Below are 16147 nucleotides of genomic sequence, written 5' to 3'. Positions count from 1 at the left end.
TCTTATGTACTTTGGCCTCATGTTTAATTATTTAGCTCTCCTAAATTAAATTAAGACAGTGGCCTTATCTATTTCAATGTTTGAGGTTGCTGACTTTTGGATAGGGTTATTGTGGTTATTTTTTGTTGTTTGTTTTTCTTTTAGCAGTCTGACCACTGTTGTGTAGGGCTGCTGTGGTTTTCTGGAGGTCTGCTCCAGACCCTAGTAACCTTGGTTTTTTCAGTATCTGGAAGTATCACCAGTTAAGGCTGTGAAACAGCAAAGATGGCAGCCTGCCCCTTTCTCTGGAATCTCCATTCCAGAATGCATACTGACCTGTTGCTTGCCTGAACACACCTGTAGAAGGTGGCTGACAGCTTTGCTTTGGAGGTCTCACCCAATCAGGAGGAATGGGATCAGATGCCTACTTAAAGAAGCAGTCTGGCTGTGTTCTGGTAGAGCACCTGTGCTGTGTTGTGGATCCCTTCAGCCCTCAAGTGCTTTGGGCTATCCAAAGCCCACAGTCTGTACTAACTTACCTGCCCAAACAGCAAAAATGGTGGCCCACCCCACCCCCTGGGCACTCCATCCCAGGAAGAAATTAGAACTCTATTGGCCTTAGAACCTGGGCAGAAGTAGATGGAGGCCCTGGCTGGGAGGACCCGCCAAGGAGGAGTGAATCGGGGTCCCACTTAAAGAAGCAGTAAAGCTATGCTTCAACAAAACAGCCATGGCATGCTGGGGAACCACCTCTGCCCAAGTCTGCTTGGAATCTCCAAACCCTCAGGCTTAAATGACTTAGTCCCCCAAACAGCCAAGGTGGCAGCACACCCCTCCTCCCTAGGCATTCCATCCCAGAGAGAAATCAGAACTCTGTTCATAGAATATGGGTGGGGTGGCTGGAGGCCCCTGCTGGGGAGAACTCACACAGTGAGGGAAATGGATTGGGGTCCTGCAGGGGCCTTTGAAAACAGTATGCTGAGAATAGATAGGGCTCAAGGACAGTATCTCCAATTGAACTTTTAATGAACTCCCGTAGGCGCCAAGAAGGCGGGCAGATAAGGAAGAGCATAGAAACAAGGAACTGAGTAGAAGGTTACATGTGGGAAAAGAAAGTTTGTTTTGCATTGCATTCTTTCTGCTGACGTGGGGTTTATGGAGTATAAATAAAGTGAGGCGGAGGCTCTGAGTGCGGCCGCCATGTTCTCTGTGTGTCTTTGTCTTTTGTGTGTTCTTTCATTCTCCACCACCCCCGGCACGGACCCCAACAGGGTCCCATTTAAAGAAGCAATCTGGCAACATTTTGGTAAAGCAGCTGTGCCGTGCTGTGGGGTCCCTTCCTCATTCAGATCATTTGGACTCTCCAAAGCCCACAGGTTGCAAGGACTTTGTCATCCAAATAGCAAATATGGCAGCCCACCCCTCACCCAGAAGCTCTGACCCATCTCAGGCAGGTGCTACACTGTCACCAGTAACTGGCTGGAATTCCAAATCAGTGGGTCTTATATTGTGAAGTGCCATGGAAGTGGGATCCACAAACTGATGCTGCTCAGCCCCAGGGATTCAACTCCCTTCCTCGGGGTATGCACTTTGCCTGAGTTGCGGTCATCTTTATTGGATGTCCCAAGGCTGAAGTATGTAAAGTTCCTGGGTCTCTCTGTGCGTTCTGTGTGTGTCTGAGCAGCTGCTCCACTGAGACTCCACACAGCTTTGTGTGAGACCCAAGACCCTGGGTGGAGTGGGCTCACAAGGGAATCGCCTGATGCAAGGGTTGCAAAGATCTTTGGGAGAAGTGTGGTTTCCTGGGGTTGCACATTCACTCACCATTTTTCTTGGCTGAGGTGGGGGTTCCTATGGCTCTGTGTCAATCCTGGGTGGGCCCCCAAAATCAATTCTTATGGTAATGCCATATTGTTTGGTTAGTATAACATTTTAGTAAAAATTAATATCAGAAATACATTTCATTTTTATTTTCAAAATTCTCATGTGTGTTTGATTTTTTTGCATGTCCATATAGAATTTAGAAAGAGCAGTTTGTCAGTTTCTATGTAACTAACTGGTGCGGTGACTCACACCTGTAATCCCAACACTTTGGAGGCCGAGGCAGGTGGATCACCTGAGGTCGGGAGTTCGAGACTAGCCTGACCAACATGGAGAAACCCTGTGTCTCCTAAAAATACAAAATTAGCCAGGAATGGTGGTGCATGCTTGTAATCCCAGCTACTCAGGAGGTTGAGGTAGGAGAATTGGTTGAACCTAGGAGGCAGAGGTTGCCGTGAGCCTAGATTGCGCCATTGCACTCCAGCCTGGGCAACAGGAGCGAAACTCCATCTTAAAAAAAAAAAAAAGAAGGCCGGGTGCGGTGGCTCAAGCCTGTAATCCCAGCACTTTGGGAGGCCAGGATGGTCTCGATCTCCTGACCTCGTGATCCGCCCATCTCGGCCTCCCAAAGTTACCCTCTCTTTGTATTGGTAGGGGCACTCTCCAGTATCAATGCTCCTATGTACAGTGTACAGTGATGTGTGACTAACATTTAAAGGCTTTGTAACATTCTTCACATTTTTAGGGTTTCTCTCCATTATGATTTATATTTAGAAGCATTTGAGTTCTGGATAAAACTCTGTCACATTTTTCAGGTTTCTAGACTTTCTCTCAAGTATGAAGTATCTTATGATTAGAAAGGCTTGAGCAAGACTTAAAGGCTTTGCCACATTCTTCACATTTGTAAGATATCCTTCCAGTATGAATTCTCTTATGCTTTAGAAGGCTGGAGGCCCAGTTAAAGATTTTGTCACATTCTTTACATTTGTAGGGTCTCTCTCCAGTATGAATTCTCTTATGATCAGTAACAGATGAGTGACATTAAAGGCTTTCCCACATTCTTCACATTTGTAGGGTTTCTCTACAGTATGAATTTTCTATGTTCATTGAGGTTTGAAGAGTATTTGAGCTTTTGCCACGTCGTCTGAAATTACAGGGTTTCTCTTCAGTATGACTCCTCTTATGTCTAGTAAGGCATGACAATCACTTAAAGGCTTTGCCACACTCTTCACATTTGTGGGGTTTCTCTCTAGTATGAATTTTCTTATGTCCATTAAGGTCTGAGGCCTGTTTAAAGGCTTTGCCACACCCTTTACAAATGTAAGGTTTCTCTCCAGTATGAATTCTCTTATGTCTAGTAAGGATTGAGAACCATTTAAAGGCTTTGCCACAATCCTCACATTTGTAGGGTTTCTCTCCAGTATGAATTATCTTATGTTTTGTCAGGTCTGAGGTGGACTTAAATGCTTTGCTACATTTGTCACATTTGTAGGGTTTCCCTCCACAATGAATTCTCTTATGTTTACTAAGGGTTGAGCGATACTTAAAGGCTTTCCCACATTCTCCACATTTGTAGGCTTTCTCTCCAGTATGAATTTTCTTATGTTCATTAAGGTTTGAGGAGTATTTAAAGGCTTTGCCACATTCATCACAATTATAGGGTTTCTCTCCAGTATGAGTCCTCTTATGTCTAGTAAGGCATGAGACCCACATAAAGGCTTTGCCACATTCTTCACATTTGTAGGGTTTCTCTCCAGTATGAATTCTCTTATGTTTTGTCAGGACTGAGATGCACTTAAAGGCTTTGCCACACTCATCACATTTGTAGGGTTTCTCTACAGTATGAATTCTCTTGTGTATAATAAGGCTTGTAGACTGTAAAACCTTTGCCACATTTATCACATTTGTGGGTTTCTCTCCAGTATGAATTATCTCATGTTTAATAAGGTTTGAGGGCCAGTTAAAGGCATTGCCATATTCTTCACATTTGTAGGGATTCTCTCTAGTGTGGATTCTCTGATGTTGAGTTAGGAGTGAGAACATGTGAAAAAATTTGCCACATGCTTTACATCTGAAAGGTTTCTCTCCAGTATGTCTTATCTTATGTCTATTTAAATCTGACAATTTACTAAAGACTTTCATACATTTATTACATTGAAATATTTTACTATGTGTAGTTGACAAAGATTGGTTAAGTCTGTTATAACATCCTTTCTGCACCTTACTCACACTTCTACAGCCTTTGCTACATTGTAAATTCCCATGTCCACATATTCTGTATCTTCTCAGTAGTGCTTCTCGCAATGAATATTTTGGGCCTTTCTCTGGCCAAAGCTCTTTGACGTGTTGAGGAATACATAGCTGCAAAACATAAAAATAACAAATTACCCCAAAACTAGACTTTGATAAATATACTATGTAACTCTAACATATAAAATTGTATCAAGTATGTTAGCAAGATGGCAAAACAAAATACCATAGGCCCTAATAGCTTCATAGACATATATATGTAACAACAACACACTGACTAAAATGCCTATTTGGGAACTCTATAAATGAGTTAAGTGTTTCCAGGCCCCCAGCTGAGGACAATGCAAAAAGCCACATAGAAGGGGAAGGAGTTTGTTACATTTACCCAAGGCACCCTTTCCTCCTTTGCAATACAGCATGGTGCCTTTAGGAGTAAACTGCCAACTCCTGGCCACTTCCTCAAAAGAAAAACAGGATTTTCACAAATGTATGCTTACTTCTGGCTTAGGGGGATGTTTCCAAAGATGGGTTTCGGTCTCACAGGCTACTGAAAAGAATGGTGGGATAAACTGGAAAGACAGCTTGGGTATGCTACGATCAGTGGTAAATGATTGTTACAGCAACAGAGAGACTGCACAACTACAGACAGTTCAAATGTGTAGGAAATGATTACAGCCTTTTAAGAAGAAACACGGAATTTAACTGAAAAATAATCACACCATTCCAGACATATCCTAACCACAGACTTGAGAGGCTCTCAGAATGTCTAGCACAGACAATAGGTTTCAGACTGTCAGGATAAAACCACATTATAAAGATTGCGACATGTAGCTTTTTCTTATTGTAAAAATCTCAACCAAGGAATTCAATGTGTACAAAATATCAGGACAACGTGGTCCAATAAAAAAAATTAAAAATTACACAAAGCAACCATAAAACATGGAGATGTATAAAATAATTTTAAAAATTCAAAATAATCTGAATAATGTTCAAAAATCAGGGAAATGGGATTATCAACAAAAAGTTAAAATAGAAAAGAAACAAATTGTGGAGGTGAAAATTACAAGAAGAAATAATGACTGGGAAATTCTCAAATATAACAAAAAGGGATGGAAAAATCAAAACTCCAACAAACTCAACTAAAATTTTACTAAAAGAAATTCATAACAAGACATATATACAAGAGAAGATTTTAAGTCAGACAAGCTGAGACTATTGAGAGCAAGAGAAAAGTGATGTGTCATTTGTAAGCGTGCTCCTATGACCATTGAATTTGTCCATGAAAACCTTGCAGACCAAGTAAACTGTGACACATGGTCAAACTGCTGGAAAAAAAGCTTTCAAGCAATGCTAAGATAACTTTCAAAACTTGTCTACAAAATGAAAAATACAATAACCTTTCTAGAAAACCAAATGCTACAAAGTATATCAGCACTATACCTGCCTCATAAGAACTAATGAAAGGAATCACTTTCATTTAAAAAATGATGCTAGAAAACATCACATAATTACATAAAAACATATACTTATCTAGAAAATATGTGCACATACACAAAAATAAAATTCTGTAGCATTAGCATAATGATGTTGTAAACAGTTTAATTCTTTAAAATTTTAAAGATAAAAGCATAAAAATAATCATAAATATCTGTCAGTGTATATTTAACATAAGATAAAATTGATATCTGTAACATAAAGTTGAGGACAAATATAATATGGAAAAATTTTTGTATGCAACTCAAGTTGTGTTTTTAGCAGATTAAAATATTCTGTTGTATATTTGAGTTTTATATAATCACCAAGGTATCCACAGAGAAAATAATGCTATATAAATACACAAAAGAAAATAATAAAGCAGTGAAAGCATATCAACATGAATATCAAAAAGACACAAAGGAAACACAGAGAACACAAAGCTAAAGAAACCAAAACAATAAAATGGCAATAGTAAGTACTTCCTTTTCATAAATTTGTTCAAATAGTAATTAAATAAAGTTCCAAATCAAAAGGCATACACCAAATGAAAAGATTTATGAAAATTATTTAGAGGCCTGGCATGATGGCTCACACCTATAATCCCAGCACTTTGGGAAGCCAAGACAGGCGGATCATGAGGTCAAGAGATTGATCCCATCCTGGCCAACATGGTGAAACCCCATCTCTATGAAAAATACAAAAATTAGCTGCGTGTGGTGGTGTGTGTCTGTAGTCCCAGCTACTAGGGAAGCTGAGGCAGAATTGCTTGAATCCGGAAGGCAGAACTTGCAGTGAGCCTAGATTGTGCCACTGCACTTCAGCCTGATGACAGAGTGAGACTCCATCTCAAAATAATAATAATAGTAATAATAATAATATTAATTTAGAAGCCAAAATCAATTTTGTTTGTCTACAAGAGTCACTTTATATCTAATGGTGAAAAGTGACTAAAACTGGCAGGATGGAAGTAGTTATCCTCCGTAAATATTGACCAAATGAGATCAGGAGAGGTCAAGATTATATTACATGAAATATACCTTAAGTCAAAAATTATCATATTTTATAAAATATACTTTAGGTTAAAAGTCACAAGAGACAAAAAAGGACATTAAGCAATAAGAAAAGGTTTCATTCACTGGGAACCTATGACAAATGTGTGTATACATATATTTGTGTAGGGGGGTGGGTGTGTGTCTTTTTCACAGTATGGTTACATATAAAGCAAGTATTAACAGAATTGAAGCAATAGATAGGTTAAAGGATATTTCAATATCTCACTTTCAGTAATGAATAATAAAATATGAATAAAAATTGATAGGAGGGCAGAAGACTCTAGAGCAGTTTAAGAAAATTATGCCTTATGGAGTATAGAAATCATACCTCAATGACATCAAGTTACATGCCCTTCTCAACAGCTCAAAAAAATTATCTTGAACAGAAACTTGTTAGGCCACAAAAGAATTCAAAAAAATTTATAAATTGAAATTTTACAGATGTACAACCAAAATGGACTGAAAGTGTATGCCAATAACTGGAAGAAAAGTGAAAAATTCACAAATCCATGGAAACACTCACTTAAGCATTCTCTTCTTCAAAAGTTGGTATAATTAATATTGTGAAAATGCCCACACTGCCCAATGTGATCTACAGGTTCAATGCAATTCCTTCTAAAATTCTAATTTCAGTTTTGCAGAAGTAGGGACAGCAACCAAAAAGTCATAGGCATTTCTAAGGTGAAGTGACTAACGACGAAGTAAGAACTGTGTTGCAGGTATCACAGTTCTTGATTTCAGAAGACGTTATAAAGCTATAGTAATTAAAGAAGCTTAGGTATGGGTATAAGGTGGAATGAATAACTAGGACTAATAAATACAACACAAGCTAAATACAAACCGTCACATACAAAACAGCTACTAGCGCTACATTTGACAATGAACGACAACAGTGAGAGAAACCCAAAGTTCCAGCAAATGAATGGATAAATATAATATGGAATATAAAAATAATGGGATATTACTCAGTTTTTTTTATTTTTTATTTATTTTTCTTTTATTTTTATTTTTTATTTTTTTTTTTTTTTGAGACGGAGTCTCATTTCATTTCAGGCTGGAGTGCAATGGCTGGATCTCTACTTCACTGCAAGTCTCCACCTGGGTTCACCTATCTCCTGCCTCAGCTCCCAAGTAGCTGGGACTACAGGCACCTGCCACTACGCCTGGCCAGTTTTTGCATTTTTTTAGTAGAGACGGGGTTTCACCGTGTTAGCCAGGATGGTCCTGATCTCCTGACCTCGTGGGATTCCACCTGGCCTCTGGCCTCCAAAGTGCTGGGACTACAGGCTTGAGCCGACCAAATTTTTGCCATTACTCAGTTTTTAAAAAGTAGAAAATATTCTAATAGCTTGAAATAAAGATACATCTTTTTTTTTTTTTTTTTGAGACGGGAGTCTTGCTTCCTGTCGCCCAGGCTGGGATGCGCGGCCGGATCTCAGCTCACTGCAAGCCCACCTCCCGGTTTATTGGCCTCCTGCTCTAGTTTTCCTGAGGGCTGGGACTGAGGGGCTCTCACCCCTCACTTCCAGCCAAGTTCTCTCAGATTTCTTTTAGGCAGAGACTTGCCTCACTGGGTCAGCCAGGATGGTCCTCGACTCCTGGATCTCGGATCCATTTTATCTCGCCTCCCCAAAGTGCTGGGATTTACAGGGTTTCTGAGCCACTGCTACTCGGCCCAAAGACACATCTTGGATAGCAAGAAGTAAATGGAAGCAGACAGCCACAAAAAGACAAGAGGACTGTATTAATCCATTTATATGAGATATCTTGTAAAGGACTTAGACACAGAAAAAGCAGTAGTATTTGTAGAGGACCAGGCAGTGGGTGAAACTGGTAGTACTTTAACGTGTATTGAGATTTAGTTTTGCAAGATGAAAACATTCTAGAGATATGTTTCATAACAATATGACTATACTTGGCATGATTAACTGAATGTTTCTAAAAATATTTCAGATTGTAAATTTCAAGTTATGTGTTTTTGATAATTAAAAATAAATACTAATACCTAAAGGAGATACAGAGCTATGATGCTTTTTAAAAATTATCTTCACATCACAGGTGTTTCCACACAAAAATAATGTAAGTTGACCAATAGATATTTAAATTAAGGTAATTTCTATGACTACTCATCTAAGCAGCATAAAACAACAACTGACAACCAAACAACAGAATATAAAAGTCATAAACAATACAGGGGGAATGTTTATACGCAAATAAACACAGAGATAATTATATAGGGAACAGACATATAGCTGACTCATATTTGACTTTTGCCCCACACTGTCTTAAGTGTGCAGAGCTGAATATTGCCTTACAAAATGATAATATAAAATGGCCAGGCACGATGGCTCATGCCTATAATCCCAGCACTTTGGGAGGCCTAGATGGGAGGATCCCCTGAGGTCAGGAGTTCAAGACCAGCCTGGCCAAAGTGGTGAAATGCCATCTCTACTAAAAAAAATAAGTTCAAAAATTCACAAAATGCGACTCACTTCTGTAATCCTAGTGCACTTTGGGAGGCTGGAGGCAGGCTGATCATCTGAGGTCAGGTGTTCGAGACCAACCTAACCATCATGGAGAAACCCCATCTCTATTAAAAATACAAAATTAGCAAGGTGTGGTGGCAGGTGCCTGTAATCCCAGCTACTCGGGAGGCTGAGGCAGGAGAATCACTGAAATCGGGGAGGCGGAGGTTGTGGTGAGCTGAGATCACACCATTGCATGCTAGCCTGGGCAACAGCCAAACTCCTACCGCTACAACCCTCAAAACCATCCCTCAAGAAAAAATGAGGCAGGAGAATTACTTGAACCCAGGAGGCAGATTTTGCAGTGAGCTGAGATCACATCACAGCACTGCAGCCTGGGTGACAGAGAGAGACTCCATCTCAAAAAACATTATAAAATAAAAACTAAAAGAATTACCTGATGTCAGGAAGCATACTGTAACACACAAAACACAGAAATACAAAATTTCAAAACAAAAATTAAACATGAAATTTGAAACTTATCAGATACCAGCAAGTAGAAAAATATATTCATGAAAATCCCTAGGAGTGGTAATATAGGAAAAAATAAGAAAAGATGAAGAAGAAGGGCCAAGAATTCTGCATCTGAACGTGGGATGAAAATTAAAAACACGACAACTACATCATCTGATCCAGGAAAAAAAAGTTACTTCAAAAATAAGAGAAAAATAAACTTTCCAAAATAAACAAAAAGTAAGGGTGTTCATCATGGCTAGTACACTCTCAAGGAAGAAAACACAAAACCGCCACGCCCAGCAGCCCATGACCATAACCCAGAAATTCCAAGGACAATACAGGAGGATTGCTTCTGGAGGCCAGAGCCTGTGACCAGTCCAAGCAACATAAATGAGAGACCCTGGCCTCAAAATGCTAGAAAGAATCCACTATGTTGAAAATCAAAATAATGCCACACAATATCATAAATCCATATTCAAAATATAAAGCTCTTCATTAAATGTAAATATATAAACAGATATAAATTGTTTACTATTGTAAAGATGGCACATACAACTGAAATTCTACTATAGAATTTGAAAAAATATATAAATTTGTATAAGCTCCATTAGATACACAATAAAGTGAATTCTGGAATTTAATAACAAACTAAAGGATGTAAACAGATACAGTTTTCATATTTGATTGAAGTTGTTATGAGATCAAAATATATAGTTATAACATTAAGATGTTTTATGTAATCTCCATTATTCAAGGTGCTCACAAAGAAAATGTTTATAGTAGAAAGTATGCAAAATAAAATGAGAAAATAATCCAAACATATCACTAAAAAACAACAGAACAAAAATGAAGGCAGTCAAACAGGTGATGAGGGAAAACCTATCTACAAGAAAAAGAGAAAACAGTAAGAACCAAAATAGTAGTAGTACACTCATTCCTTTAAGAAATTGTTTCAATAAAAACAGTTTAAACTACTTAAAGAAATACAATGGCTAAACAAACAATATTATAAAATACACAATCTACAAGAGACTCACTTTAAACAGTCAAACAGGCTGGAAGCAGAATTCTAGGTAAATCCATGCAAATAGTAACCATGAATGTCATAAGTGTGGTCATAACTATATTAGAGAAAACACACTTTAAGTAAAAAACCAGAACAAGAGGAAAGACTGGTATTGTATAATGGTAAAATGAGTCTACTTACTAGGAATTTGTAACTGTTATAACTATCTATATGTGTATGTAACTATAAAATCAGGCTCCCAAATATATGAAGCAACTATTGACAGATATGAAGAAAGAAATGTACAACAACATAGTAACTGCAGACACCAAGATCCCATTTTCAGTAATGAATAGAAAAACTAGAATAGAAAGTATAAAACTAAACACACTCTACAACATATTCTTGCCCAAGGGTCAAATAATTTATTTTGTTAACATGTCAGTATAACCCATAGTGGTGAACAAATTCAAAATAATCTCTATCAAAATCCCAATGTTACGTTGTTTTGTAGAAATTTATTTTAAAATTTGGATCAGAAAATATAACTAAAGGAGAGAAATGCTGATCAGGTAGAAGATAAACAAAAGAAAACCTGGATAACATTATAGATTCTATTAGTCCATTTTGCATTACTATGAATGAATACCTGAGATGGAGTAATTTATAAAGAGGTTATTTCACCTGGCTAGCCCTGGCAGGATCTATAAAAGAAGCATGGTGATGCATCTGCTTTGGTGATACCCCAGCAACCTTTAGAATCATGACAGAAGGCAAAGGAGGACCAAACATTTCACATGGTGAAAGAGGGAGCATGTGCAAGGCAGATGTGCCGAATGCCCTTAAACAACTAGCTCTCGTGGGAACTAAAAGAGTGAGAACTCACTCATCACGAAGGGGATGGTGCCAGTTCATTCATGAGGGATTCTCTCCCATGATCCAAACACCTCACACCAGACCTCCCACTTAACACTGGGACTGGCAATTCAAATCCAAGATGTGGAGAGGACAAACATCCAAACCCTACCATAGACTCAATTTAGATATAATAGAGATAGTAACCCTTAAATAAAAGTACAGAATACACCATACTTTCATTGCACCTAAGTATTCTGTGCAAGGCACATAACAAGTCCTATTAAACTTAAGAAGACCAAAATCATACAATGTGTGTCTTCTGACCAAAATGGAATGAAGCTACAAGAATGAAGCTACAAGAAGAAAAGCAATGTGCTACTGAAACAAAGATAGATAAATGATGCTGAAAACTGAATATCTACACTGAAAAACTTAAGTTGGATTCTTTCCTTGTACCATATACAAAAGAAGTTTTTAACAAAATATCTAAACTTAAAAATATAAATAACATAACCCTTAGAAGGAAAAACAGGGGTAAGATATGACATTGGTCTTGGTACTGATTTCCTGGATATGACATCAAATTCATGAGCAACACAGAATGGTGAAAATTGGAATGGTATTAACCCACATCAAAGAAAACATTTGGGGGAGTAACAATGTCACTTAAGAAATGAGTGAAAATATTTGCAAACCACATGTGAAGGGAGTTAATATCTAGCATAAATAATTCTTAAAAATCAACAAAAGTTGAATACCTTGATTTAAAAATAGACAAAAGACTGAACTGACATTTCTCCAAAAAATATTAAAAAAATGGCAAAAAGTATCTGAAAGGATGCTTAAAATTACTAATTTGTAAATAAATGCAAAACAAAATCACCTCACAACCATTAGACTGGCCATTACAAATTTAAAAATAAATATCAAGTTTGTTGAGGATGTGAAGAAATTAAAACCCATGTGAAAAATACGGTAGCTAAAATATTATGAATGCTCCTCAAAATATTAAAAAGGAAAGCATCCTATAATCCAGCAATCCCACTTATGAATCTACATCCAAAATATTCAACACCTGGCCTGGAAAACATTTGAATATCCATGTTTGTTGTATCATTAGTCTTCACAAAAACCAAAAGGCAGAAACAATCTTTATGTCCCTGGACAAACACATTTTTTAAAGTGCTGTATACACACAATGGAATATTATTAAAGGATGTCTTGTCACATTTCAAAATAAACTTTGAAAATATTCTGTCAACTGAAATAGTTTCAGCAACAGAGCCAATATACTATCCGATTCTCACCTCTATATGAAACATCTTTAGTAGCCAAACCTAGCACAGAAAGTGGAAGGGTGTTTGTCCAGGGCTGGAGGGAGGGGTAAAATGGGCAGTTGTTACTTAACGTGTATTGAGTTTTAGTTTTGCAAGATGTAAAAGTTCTAGAGGCCTTTTGCATAACAATATACTTATCATGACTGAAATTTACACTTTTTAAAGACTGGGTCTCAATCTGTTGCCTGCGTTAGAGTGCAGTGATGTGACCACAGCTTACTGCCATCTCCAACTCCCAGGCTCAAGTGATCCTCCCACCTCAGCATCCCAGGTATCTGAAATTCGAAGCACATGCCACCATACCCAGCTAAGTTTTCTAATTTGTTGTAGATATCGGGTCTCCATATGTTGCTGAGGCTGGTCTCACACTCGTGAGTCTGCCAATGCTCCTTCCTCAGCCTCCCAAAGTGCTAGGATTACAGGCATGAGCCACCATACCTGGCCATAAAGTGTACACTTAAAAACAATTAAAATGGTAAATTTTATGTTTTGCATTTTCATGACAATTAAACTTTTTTCAAAGGATAACTAAAAAGTCATACAGAAATAAATCTTTCCAAAAATTACCTTCAAATCACAAAAGTGTTTCTCTTGTACAAAAAAAATATATTCGTTAAACTACATGGTGAAAATAAGTGAAAAATAATTTAAATGACTACCAGTCACCTGGACAGGATAAGTCAACCAAGAAAACAACTATAGTAGATAAGCCATAACAAAACTAGAGTCGTATTTATAGGCAAAATCACATACATATAACTTAACTATGATAGACATATGGCTGATTCATCTTTTAATTAAACCCCATACTGACGTAAAATGTACATTTGAAGTTTTACATTGTCTAAAATTATAACATAAATGAAACAAAAAAACAGTAAACTGATGTCAAAATTCTATACAAAAAATGAAATTTCAAAATTTAGTAAGATAAATATTTACCCATAAAATGTGAAATGCAACATTGATGTACCATTTAAAAAGTATTTGTCCAATAATCTTGTACCATCAAACCGCGCACCCTTAAGCTGCGTACTTAAATCACCGACAATGGATGCAAGGCAAAAATCACAGAACCGCACCACACCACAAAACAAAGCCGTCTTCATTAAAATATTTTAATGAGGAGTATTTAGTGCGATATGGAAAGGTAATTTTTAGTATGTTTTAATATATTGATGCTATTCTTACACAAAATAATACTGTTGTAATTTAACCTTTAGAAGCATATAACAGTGTTATATTTGAACAGAAAACCATATGCCTTGTAAAATAAAGTGAGAGTCACTGATACATAAAATAAATATTTGGAAATAAATCATATTATCACTTAGACGTAGACTGAAGAAAGTGGGTGGAAATCCTATGATTCCTTTTTGCCTACAGCAAAAATTTTACAAGTGACTGGTAAATACGAGGTGCCTACTGATTATCTGATTTGCTTCAGACATCACATATAAATTCTGGCATATTGTTCTGAAATGTCTGAATATAAAATTACAACTCTGAAATAGAAAATAGAATCAAAGCATACAAGAAACTTACATCAGTACACTGTTAGAATAGATGTGCCTGGCTTGTGTATGATCCCATAGCCACAAAAAAAGTGTAGGTTATCCCTGATAAAAGTGTCTTTATGAGAGAGTGAGCATGGCTCACACCTGTGATCACAGCTAAATGATACAGGAAGGTTGCTTCCAGGCCGTAGCGTCCCAGATCAGCCCGGGAAATACAGCAAAGGTCCCAGTCAAAGCCCACCCCTAAGAAAACACCTGGGATCCAGGGGAAGTGAAACCCTGCTAAAGCTCAAGATTGAGGAGCATCCATTGTAGAAGGCAGGCCCTCATTCAGGTGGCAAACTAGACGACTCCTTGGTTTTGGCTACAGAGCAAGAAATGGTCTACCCAACTCGATCCCACTGAGAATACTGAACAGACTCTATAACCATTTGAAACTCAGGCACAGTCTGGGAGTCGTCCTGTCTGTCCAGAGACCTTGGAAGAGACACCCAAGGCCTGCAGACCTTGGTCTTTACTGTGGTCCCTGAAACAGTTCAGTGACTCAGTTCTAGCTTTGTCACAGCTCATGGCCAGTCCTGTCCATTTAGTGCTTCCCCTACAGTGACTCCTGGGAAAACCCGCCCAGGTGCTCAGTGGGAGCCACACACTCATCCACGCCCTGATAATAAGACCCACCATATATAGACTTAACTACAGACATCTGTCCTTGTTTCTGCCCTATGGACCCAAGTTCTGAAGGAAATCCAGTCTGCCCCGGAATAAGACAGGGATCACAATCACCCAAGACCCTGGTAACAAGACAACCGAAGGCAGACCCAGCAGCCTTGTGACCCAGCTACAACCCCTATTCACTACAAACCCTGAGGGCATCCCATCCTCTGGGGGAACCAACAAGAGAAGATCTTTACCTCTTGGAACCAGATTATAAAAACTTGAAAAGGTGTTTACTTCTTCAGATTCACAGGCACCAATGCAAGGCCACATTGTACCCACCATCAATGCTTTTATTTTAACATAGCACTGAAAGTATGTGACAAAATTTCTCAAGTAAAATTGTTGTTCCAAAAGTTATCTGCTGAAGATGTAAGAAAAATAAGTTACGCCTGCATGACATGGATGCTATATACAGAAAACTATAAACAGTAAGCCAAAATCTGTCTAAGCTAATAAATGCACTCCATATATTAGTAAAATATAAAATTAACATACAAATATCAGTTGGTTTCATACACGACATCAAACTACCTGATTTAAAAAAGCAGAAAACAATCTCATTTAAAATAACATTAAAGTAATAAATTTCTAAGGAACAAATCTAACCAAGGAGGTAAAAGATCTTTATACCGGTTATCGCTGCGTACTGATTTGGTTAAACCGGAAATAAAGACAAGAAAACGCAAAACCATCCCACATCATAGACTTCCGGAAAGAACAAACAATTGCCAGCCACCACACATCCAAAAGTCATCCATAGATCCGTGAAGTCCCATCACAACCCAGTGGTTTTTGTATTGTATCATGTGGCCATAATCTTAAAATGTATATGAAAGTACAATAGATTTTGAAGAAATAGAGTAATCTTGAGGAAAAATACAATATAAAGTGAAGGGGATACTATACTTTATGATTTCAAAGTATATTTAAAGACTACACTAAGAAAAATGGGATGATAAGCATGGAAAAAAATGGACACAAAAACCAACAGAACAGAATAGATAGCCCGGAAATAAACCCATGCATATAAGGTCAGACCTTTAAATAAGTGTAATTAAAATATTATTAGTAAAAATGTATAGTGTCTTCAGTACTCAGATCTGGGGAAACTGGATACCCACAAGCAAAACATTAAAATTAGATTCTTTTTCTT

This window comes from Papio anubis, unplaced genomic scaffold (assembly GCF_008728515.1).
Source record: "Papio anubis isolate 15944 unplaced genomic scaffold, Panubis1.0 scaffold180, whole genome shotgun sequence".
Classification (NCBI taxonomy): domain Eukaryota; kingdom Metazoa; phylum Chordata; class Mammalia; order Primates; family Cercopithecidae; genus Papio; species Papio anubis.
The sequence above is the reverse complement of the archived record's forward strand: the minus strand, read 5'-3'. Positions refer to the sequence as shown.